We start from the raw sequence: 10,203 nt of genomic DNA, 5'->3' as shown, positions 1-10,203 counted from the left end.
TTATAATTAACAGAAGCCTCTGTGTGTTTATTTGGGACTGAATGGCTGTGGAACCAGGCAGGGCAGAAACTCTGTCAACAATGTCCCTAAATATTTCCAGGCAAGGAGCTTCTTTCCCTTTCTCAGATTCCCAATCTCATATAATGCAGCCATTTCAGCTATTGCTCCCTTGGATCTCTCTCTCTCTCTCTCTCTCTCTCTCTCTCTCTCTCTCTCTCTCTCTCTCTCTCTCTCTCTCTCCCTCTCTCCCTCTCTCTCTCTCAATCTCTCTCTCTCTCTCTCTCTCTCTCTCTCTCTCTCTCTCTCTCTGTGTGTGTGTGTGTGTGTGTGTGTGTGTGTGTGTGTGTGTTCCCTTGGTTCTCTCTCAGTCCCTTGTCAAACCTTAGAATTTCAAGAAGAAAGATTGAATCCACAATTGTCCAACTGAAGGAAGCTTTATGTTGGGGTGCGCCAGGGTCTGGCCAGTCCAGCTGCCTCTCCTCAAGCCTGGGTTTTAGAGAGGAGATCCTTGTTAAAGAGACAGCCCACATGGCTTTCCTGATCTTTTTGATATGTGAGGATGTAGCCACAAGGTTCATTGGATGAGCAAGATGAAAATGCTCACTAGACACCAACTTTTCTTAAGCTTGGGCCTTCCAGCCATGTGACCTCTAAAAATGAAAGCTCTTTTGTGCAAAAGCCACCCAGCTATGGTGTCCTTGCTGCAGCACCCCAGATGGACCAAGTCGATTAATCACTTTACCATTTCCTATCTGGCCTCAAAGCTTGCTGTTGCTCACTTGGCTCTCCTCTGTTTTCGAGACCTCATTGTTTTCTCTTTGACCCTTACTTTCAATATAGGGATACTTATTCCCCATGCTGCTGAGCATTAAATGAGACTGCATAGAAATGCGAACAGTCAACTTGAGATTGTTTTTGTTTTGTTTTGTTTTGGTAGAAATCTCATATTTTTACTATTATAAATTCTAGCATTTAACATAGAATTAATTACTATTACTCAGATTTTGGTGATGTGAAATGGTGTATGCTTTTAAAGAAAGATTAAATGTACCTGACTCATGTGTGTTATTTATAAATCTACCCTTTGCAGTCTCATCATACTTACCCTTAACACAGAATATCCTGGACATGAGGATTTTTTAAACTATGTAGATAATATGCAAAATACTTTCATTTCTTCATTTCCCCCTTTGAAACCAGAGGATAATATATTAGGGTTTGCTCGAAGCAATAAAAATATTAATTTGGGATATGTCTTACAAGACATGGCTCTGAGACTTCTATAGTTTTTTCTTTCCTCCTGCTTAGAATATTATTCTTTCCCTTTGTATCTAGATAACTTTTATTTTTCATAGAGGCCTAGTTTGAATATTGTATTTCTACAATATTACCCATATCTTATTAATATAATGTAATGAAGGGCTAGTATGCATTAAATTATAATAAGCCTCATATCATTCAGACATTTGAATGGACTATTCTTTTTACTGCTTGCACAACCTTATGGTTTTATTACCTCTATAAGATTGGAAAAGATTACATCACTCAGGTCTGAGACAGTTCAGTAGATAAAGGCATTTGTCGTACAAGCTTAGGGACCTTCAACTGATCCTGGAAACCCACGTAAAGGTGGGAGGAAAGAACCTGCTCCTCAGAGTTGTCCTGTGACCTCCACACAAAGGCTTATTTAAATACTTCATATATACAACATCTATAATAACAAATCTTTTAAAGATCATAACACTGGTGTTGGAGACATAGTGAATCTGGGATTTTACCCTACACTTATATATCCTTAAATTCTCCTGGCTTCTCTCAGAGGACCATCCCCCCCCCCATCCCATTCAAGGGCTATGCAACATCAGAAGGCCACGTTCACATATTGTCTTAGCTTTCAAACTTTCCTATTCTGTTCTGTTTGAAAGCCTGGGCCTTTTGGTTGTTCATTATAGCTGTCTAAACCTCACAACACTCTCTGAACAAAAGAAATAACTCAGTTGGTTCTGGGGTTGACATATTCACCAAACATTGGCATCTAGTTTCTAAACACTCATTTTATCATTTAAGAGTTTATTAGCAAAATCTTGGTTAGTATCATACATTCTTTCCCCTGTCAATCAGAAGATTCTACAGGACAAAGCTGTGCTTCCAGAGAAACTCATTCTAAATATCAGTTATCAACAATCAGTGAACATAAAATCGTGTTTGCCTAAAACAATACCTTTGTCTGTGTATTTTCAACTTTCAGTTGAGTAATGGTCACATTTCTTGACAGCTGTCCATGTTTTGAATGTGCCTGAACTACATGACTTAACACATTCATGTATTTTCCCAACACAGTATTTATAGACATTTAAAAGGGGGCATTATTTATGGGATTTGCATAGATAAACCAAATTTAAAAAAAAAAGACTACATATTCCAGTATCTTCCTGTTCTGTAGAAAATTAATTAAGTGAAATTAATAAGGGAGCCAGATTTTGCCCCACTAATGTTAGCAATTTAAATCTTTAAAAATAGCATATCTTCTAACCATATATAGAAGCAAAATTCACTGACCTCCTTTGATTGGTTATCTATTTTTATATGTCCCCAAAGTAGCAAACAATTTCTCTTGTCAGTTTTTGGTACAATGTTTGTAAGATCTAGGGCAACTCTTTTTCATTTTCTTCTTCTTTATCATGTATAAATGCAGACAACAAGGGCATTTCACAGGCTTATGTCAGAGACATCAATCGTTTCTTAATGAGGCCATAACCCTGAGTAGGTCATGGAATATTAAAAATAAATGAACATATTGCTGTCGCTGGGGATTGCACTCTCTTGGCTGAAGGGTATCGATGAGGAAACACAATACCGGGACACAATACCTCAAACTGCCTTATTTCAAAAGGCAGTTAATTAGCAGACACTGTTTGAACGGCCCTTGCCCATGTCCTTGGAACACTCGAGTTATGTCTGTGACAGTGAGGGAGCCATGCTCTGCTTTTCTCAACAGAGGCCAATTGGCTGAGACACATGACCAGGCTTTATCTACACAGTCAATTGGGAGAATTAAAAGGTCAGTTGTTCAATAGGAAAGATTTCCCTTTAGTGGCCCTGTCTAGCAGGGAGATTATCCTCATGAATGAGCAAGAATGGGAACAATAGTTTTTGAGGACTGGACCCCAGTCAATGAGAGTACAGAGGGAAGTAAGGAGAGGAGGGAGGAACCGAAGCTTGCCACAGTGACATTTAAGTTCTTCATCTTCCTCCCCTGCTAACTTCCTTCTCCATCATTGTACACAATGACCGCGGAAGTGAGTTGGAATGCCCTCATTCTCATGTTTGTACCTGTTCTCTCTAACCTGCAGGGTTACCCATGACTCCCTGCTTCTCCTCCTGGATAATGGCTGGTTGTGACTGAAGTGCCATCATTTCTCTCTCTGCTTTTGTGAAGCCTCTCCTGACTCTTCCTGCAACGTGGGTTTGCCCTGCTGGGGACACCTGTGGCCAAACCAGTTATGAGTGTGTTCTGCATTTCCATCATATCCCAGACAGGCAGTACAACTTAAAGGTTGTATGCCCTTTAGGTTAAGTCCTTTTACCGGCTTTTGCTGGGGACTATGAGCAAAAATTGGTCTTATTACTTTAAGGTTAGGGTAGTTTATAGTAGCTGTATCCTGCATTATTCGCATATCCTCTAACTGAGTACAGAGACAGAAAGAGCCCAGAGGAAGTCTGAGGAAGCAGATGGCTGAATAATACATAGAAGAAAACCATCTTTCTGCCATCTGGGAACACCTGCACTCAAAGCTATTGAAATTTTGAATTCATTAGCTTTACCAAATACGGTTTCCCTTAATAATGTAATATCCATGACTTAATTTAATGCATTGACTCAGTGCCATGGAACCTGCACTTTAAAATTAATTATAGTGTGATAAAAATCACTGTTTACTTGTACACATGCTTTCCTAGCACATGCAGGGAAAACAATTTACTTTTGTAGCCAAAGTGCCTTACAAACCAGTTACACCACAATGGGCTATAATTACTATTGCACAAGTTCCTTCTCTGTACAGTAAACATATCTGTAATCTGCAGCTTCTATACAGTAAACACTGGTTTCTGTAATTTTCAAGAAGTTGTAATCATTTAGTTGTAATTCATTAGAGTGTATGTTGTTCCTTATTGTATACCAGGCATTTTGCAAGGCCTGTAGATAAAACTGTGAGAAAGTGTTTTCCCCGTCAAAGATAACCTTGGAAATTCAATTTTGAATATTCTCTGGAGTGTTATTGGGGAAGTTTGCAAAATATACACCTTCATTGTGTTCAGGTACAGGGTCATATATTTACCCAGCATAGGACTGCTGCCCCATTAGTCAAACCTTCCTACTTGTATGTCATGTTATTGCTGAATCACTGAATAACCATGTTCACTATAGTCTGTGAAAAACACACATATCAATACTATTACATTTGGCTACTTTGCCATCACAATTTGATTTTGTTAGTTTCTGTCCCCCAAAAATGTCTGAAGGTGTTGCTGTATATTGGCATTTTGAGAAGAGAATTTAATGCATTTGTTCTGGCATTTGATGAACCAGTTTATTATCTAAGTTCTAATTGCAGTCTGCTGATGTAAATGAAATTTTACAAATGACCTTCATGGCTATAAAATTAATGAATGCTAAAACACCCAGTTTCTTCTGAGTCTGCATCTGTGCACACTCACAATGCCAGTACTACTTTCATGGACACTTTCTGTTAGTTGAAGTCTTCAATTGTAAGTGCTCAACACTTATATGATTCATAGTACAAGGTCAATTATTATGGATGGTACTGCTGGAAGCTATGCATTCGCTTTGTCTTTGTTTGCATGTCAGCTGAATTTCTGTGCCTGTAAATCTCATCAATAACTATCCAAGGAAACTAGCTCGAAGAATAATGAAAAATGCATTTGGCCAATGATCAAACAAAGCTTTTTGTACTTCCAGAATAAATTTCAAGGAATGCATAGCCAATATCTCATTTCAGCAGCTACATGTAAACATTTGTTCACCAGGGTTGACTACATATATGGACTTTTTGTCAAAAGACAGTGAAGGTTGCTTGGGAGGGGTTATTCCCTAGCAGCAGGAATATAGAATAATTGTCATGAATACAGGAGGCTCAATGGTCTCTCTCACTGTGAAAATTATATGAGAAATATCTCTGGTCATTATGAGACTTAATTATGTAATGGATAATTCTTGGTGTAGTGCCTAGTGTTTGTTGAGTTCTCAGTAAATGTTGCCTTTAAATATTATTCTATGGCATATTGAAGAACATATTTTTTTATCTGACCTCATATCTGTCAGTGCCATGAAATGGTATTGAAAAATCTTGTTGGTGAACACCGATTTCCAAAGTTTCAGATATCCTAGTGCTGAAGTTCAGGATTAGAGTTTGCTGCAGTTTCACTGCAGGTACTAAGTCTTGTGAATACTTGAACATCCACTAAATCCAGCAAAGAAAGGGATGGCATTTCCTCCAGACCCTCTCATCGCTAATTCTCATTTCCACTTCATTGCGGTAGATTTTCTGTTGAACAATTCCTTGACCTTGCAAGAAAAGTATATAAAACAACTCTATTTTCTCTTTTCTTCCTTTACCTGCCTCAAATATATCATTTCTTGTATAGAAAAATTGTAAATTTTAATATTCAAAAATATGTTCAAGTGATATTATAATGTCTTAAGATGTCATAATAAAATTGCTGCTTTGAGAATCAAGAAATGGTGTTGATTAAAACTCAGTTTATCTAGCTGCACCTGGGCCAGGGAAGCAGCCAGCCTGCCTCAGGACTACCATGTGACACCATTCATGCTACCGTGGGCCTTGGCCCAGGCCATGTACACAGGACATCTCAGTGGCAGCAACCTACAAGTATGTGATGGTACAAATGCTTTGACAGATGTGAAATCTGTGATTGACCGTGCAGCTTAGACTCTTATGTGGACAGAACTTATCTAACCGAGTTCTGGGCATGACCCTGAGGCTACCTCTTTTGGAAGCTTGCACCATCAACTACCCGTTTAAGAAGAGACCACTGAGTCCTCGCTTCTGTGGGGGAGTACACATTACACAGCTACCCATCTTGGGAAGAGCGCTGCATCACTTACAAGCTCTGTGAGGCTGTTTGTTCTACACAGGCCACCAGGCTGAACCAAGAGCCAATAGCAGCCGCCAGACTACTCGTTATGACACTGACATGACCAAGTGTATCTACTGCAGTTTCTGCCAGGAGGCCTGTCCTGTTGATGCCATCGTCGAGGGCCCCAATTGAGTTCTCCCTCCAGACACATGAGGAGTGGCTGTATAACAAGGAGAAGCTGCAGAATAATGGGAACAAATGCGAAGCCAAGATCTCTGCCAACATCCAGACTGAATACCTGTACCGGTGGTCTGGCCACTTGGCTCAGTTTTGTAGCTCCTGCTGCCCATAAAGAAGCTATGACCCAATAAATGAATGAATAAATAAATAAATAAATACTAAAGCAAGCAAACAAACAAATGTCAAAGCCCCTAAATTTACCTGTGGATGGAATGTAAAATAAATTTAAAAGAATAAATAAACTGTTAAAAAAAAAACCCTAAATTTATAATAATATAGGAAAAGAAATAGTATCAGGAGGAGAGCAAAAAAAAAAAAAAAAAAGCAGAAAATAATATAAATCTGTTATTTGGAAATTAAAAGTGAAAACACCATTAAATACATTTTTATATCAAGGAAAACTTTAATTTGGTAAAAGCAAAATTATGTACCTTTAGGAAATAGGAAGCTATCATTTAAAGTGTTGATGTAAGTTTAAATGTTCAATTCACATCATTATTGAACCTGGGATGTACTCAATATCTTTGTGTGAAATTACAGAGAAAATCGTTGATAAAATTTTGAAGAAAACAAAATTGTTTTACAACCTCATCTAATTTTAAATCCCACATTCACAGTACATGGCTTTCACTTGGGAAAGTGACAGTTTGTATTTATTTATGTTAGTTGGGGGCTTGTGACAGTCTTCCTGTATAGCTCAGGCAAGTTCAGACTCAGTACCTTTGGCCTTAAATACTTGACTACACACTTGTCTCAATAATGCAATTATTAGTTACTATACTTAGAGGTAGTGTACTGAAGCTGTAAGGAGAAGGTCTGGCACAGAAATGTGTAAGAGATTCACAGCTTATGGCTCCCTGCCTTGGCTATCCTGTGGCATGGATGTAGGTGTTGAACTGTCAGGATGTTGAGGTTCATGCAACAGCATTGGCTACCCAGAGGGTTTGGCTCAGAGAATTCACGGGAGGAACAGTCCTAGGTCCCAAGGAGTAGAGTGGGTTGGGTGGCTGAAAAGAAAGAGTAGAGAATTTGCTAAATGGAGATTAAATGTAAAGAAACAACAACATAAAAACTAAACAAAACAAAAACAAACCAAAGATACAAAACCAACAACATGTGTCATAATGGAATCAAAGGTAACTGCTGAGACATGAAGGAGTTAACCCCCTCACAGCCCCTACATTTGAAATGTATTGTGTACAGGTATCACAAATTCTTAGCTGAATTGATGATGAGAGATTTCTAAAGGAAACAGTTTTATTACTAACTACACAGGACCCTGTTGACTTCACTTCTGGAGGAAACTGTCCTTGGTCCTATATCAGTCATACCGCCAGCATCAGAAAGATCTGGGTATAGATACCAGGAAACTGTGTTCAGAGCTCTTGTTGGACAATGAGTCATCCTCACAAGCATTATTAGGTTCTTCCATTTGTTCTTTGGTGAACTGAACACATCACAGAATTTAGCATCTGTCTTTACAATGTGCTTCTAGGTAGGTAATTTTGATTAATTAATTATTAATAGAAAAAGAAAGCTGAGACTATGAAAAAAAAAAAAAGAAAGAAAAAAACTTGATCAAGTTTCCATAGGGAAGAAGTAGTAAGATACCATACCAGATCTGGATTATTTTCTCTTCTCAGTATGAATATTAATTTTTAAATTACAATTTAATTGGTTTTTATTGTAATGAAGTTATCAGTGTTACAATTTAAAACATGTACAGATTCATGTAGCCAGACTATAATCAGGATTCAGAACAACTTTATCATTTGAAAGAATCCCCCTGCCCCTTACCATGTGTGGGGTGTATGAGTGTGAGTGTGAATTTCTACTCTGGCATAACGAACTTAATTTTATGGAACTAACTACTTTCTTAAACTAGTTTAATATCTTTGATGTATAGCCAAGTTGTGTGTATTAGTAATTTCTTTTTTGAAATTATTTCTTTAATTTTTTTGAGATTATAATGACATAATTTTCTTCTTCCCTTTCTTCCTTCCAACCCTTCCCCCTTACACACTTCCTTGCTCTCTTTCAAATTATTGTTGCATGCACATAATCCAAAATACTTAAATACAAACTTTCAGTATGTATTGCAGTGTTTGTATATACATTTTGAAGGCTGACTATTTGGTACAGAGTAACAAATGAGTGTGTTCTTTTCTGAAGAAGACGTTTCCCCCTCTTACCCCTCTTACCATTCCTTAGTTTTTGTAGCAATAAGGTCTTCGGTTTTCTCCTCATCCACAGTAGAATGTCTATTGCCATTGTCCTTGTTCAGCTCCTGTTTAGGTACTTGTGCTGGTGAGATTTTATGAAGGTAGCTTTTGAAATTTCTAATAGAAACAATGACACAGCAAATTCCTGTTCTTCTAGCTTACAATCTTTCTACACCTCTTAGGTTTGGGAGTTGTATTGTAGATATATCCTTTGGAACTGGGCTCTTCAACTCAGCCTTTTATTTGGTTGTTGTTTTCTGAAATGTTCTCTTTCTGTTGCAAAAAAGAAGTTTCCTCATTGAGAAGTAAAGACTATGCTTATGGGTATGAGAATGTAATGAGAGTTATATTTCTTAGTAAAGTGGGATTGGAGGTTTTTCTCAAGATCCATGATTTCACTAGCCCAGCAGAGTTGGCTGGGTTTCCTGTACCAGGCATAAGAAATTCATAAGTCCAGTTACAGAGCTCTTGTTACCAAGAAGATAAGATATATATGACACTAATGTATCTTAAGGTTTATCCTGTTATGGTTGTCATTTTGGTTTATTAGTGTCATATCTGGCTGGGACTGTTGGTTGATTCTTTCCTTTAGAAGCTTGAATGATGCCTTCTCATACCAGGAAATATAGTTTCAGGGAGGAGGCATTCTGAACAATTTCAATTCAGGGGCCTCTGTGTCCTGTGTTTGAAATGCATATTTTCAGCAGTAAGGATTAAACTTCCACTCGTGGTGGGTGGGGCAACCAAAGGCAATAGGAATATCCTGTAATATTTGAAGAATTTTTTTGGACAACCCTGAATTTGTTACTGAATAATGTTCCATGGTATAAATGTATTGCACATTGTTTATATATTTTCCTACTGAACATAATGAATTTAGATTTATTTAATATTGTCTATTAATCAGCAAGGGGACTTTTCCACCAGCCCTAGTGAAATTTTTACATCTCTCTGGAAATTTAGAATTTCTGTATTTTGTTTGATTGTTTGTTTTACACTCTTACTTCTTTTTCTGGCACATTATATCTTCTTTCTCATCTTATGCATATCAACAAACAATGTAGTATAGTGGTAGAGGTTTTAGAATCATCTGTCAGGCTTAACATTTACTCTGCAGCTTCCTCTGTAATCTTGCTGTGTTTCTTAACATTTCCAAGTTTGCTTCTCTAGGAATACCAATAACTACTTCATAAAAAAAGTTGTATTTCATGGTGCCTGCTGGAAATCATATATCTCTGAAGGCACAGAGAGGGGATAACAAATTCAAGGCCTGCCAGGGCTATAGGTGACTTCAAGACCAACCTATCCAGGGAGTCACTGTCTCACAATAAAAGGTGAAGGAAAGCATGACTAGTATGTATGATGTCTTACAGCATGGGTAAAAAGAATGCACACACACTCTTTACAAACCTCTTGACATCTTGTTAGCATTGAAAAACAAAAACTACCCTCATGCACCCATTCCCGGGCATAGTAAAAATAGTTGCCAACAAATGTGAAGGTGCATTTTTAGTAGGTATGTACATGTAAGGCATGCATTTAAGGTAAATGCACATTGCCAACTGCTGACTAGTAGTTTATAAATTAGTTTTAAGTACCACGTATCATGCTTGTAAGACAG

At 37.7% G+C, this 10,203-nt stretch overlaps 1 pseudogene; it reads left to right on the top strand.

Annotated features, from left to right (window-relative positions):
* The first annotated feature begins 5,504 nt into the window (after window positions 1–5,504).
* On the top strand, window positions 5,505–6,472 carry LOC127213628 (NADH dehydrogenase [ubiquinone] iron-sulfur protein 8, mitochondrial-like; annotated as a pseudogene).
* Window positions 6,473–10,203: the final 3,731 nt, after the last annotated feature.

The sequence above is a fragment of the Phodopus roborovskii genome, unplaced genomic scaffold (assembly GCF_943737965.1).
Source record: "Phodopus roborovskii unplaced genomic scaffold, PHOROB, whole genome shotgun sequence".
Taxonomy (NCBI): Eukaryota; Metazoa; Chordata; class Mammalia; order Rodentia; family Cricetidae; genus Phodopus; species Phodopus roborovskii.
This window is presented reverse-complemented; position numbering and strand designations above follow the sequence as displayed.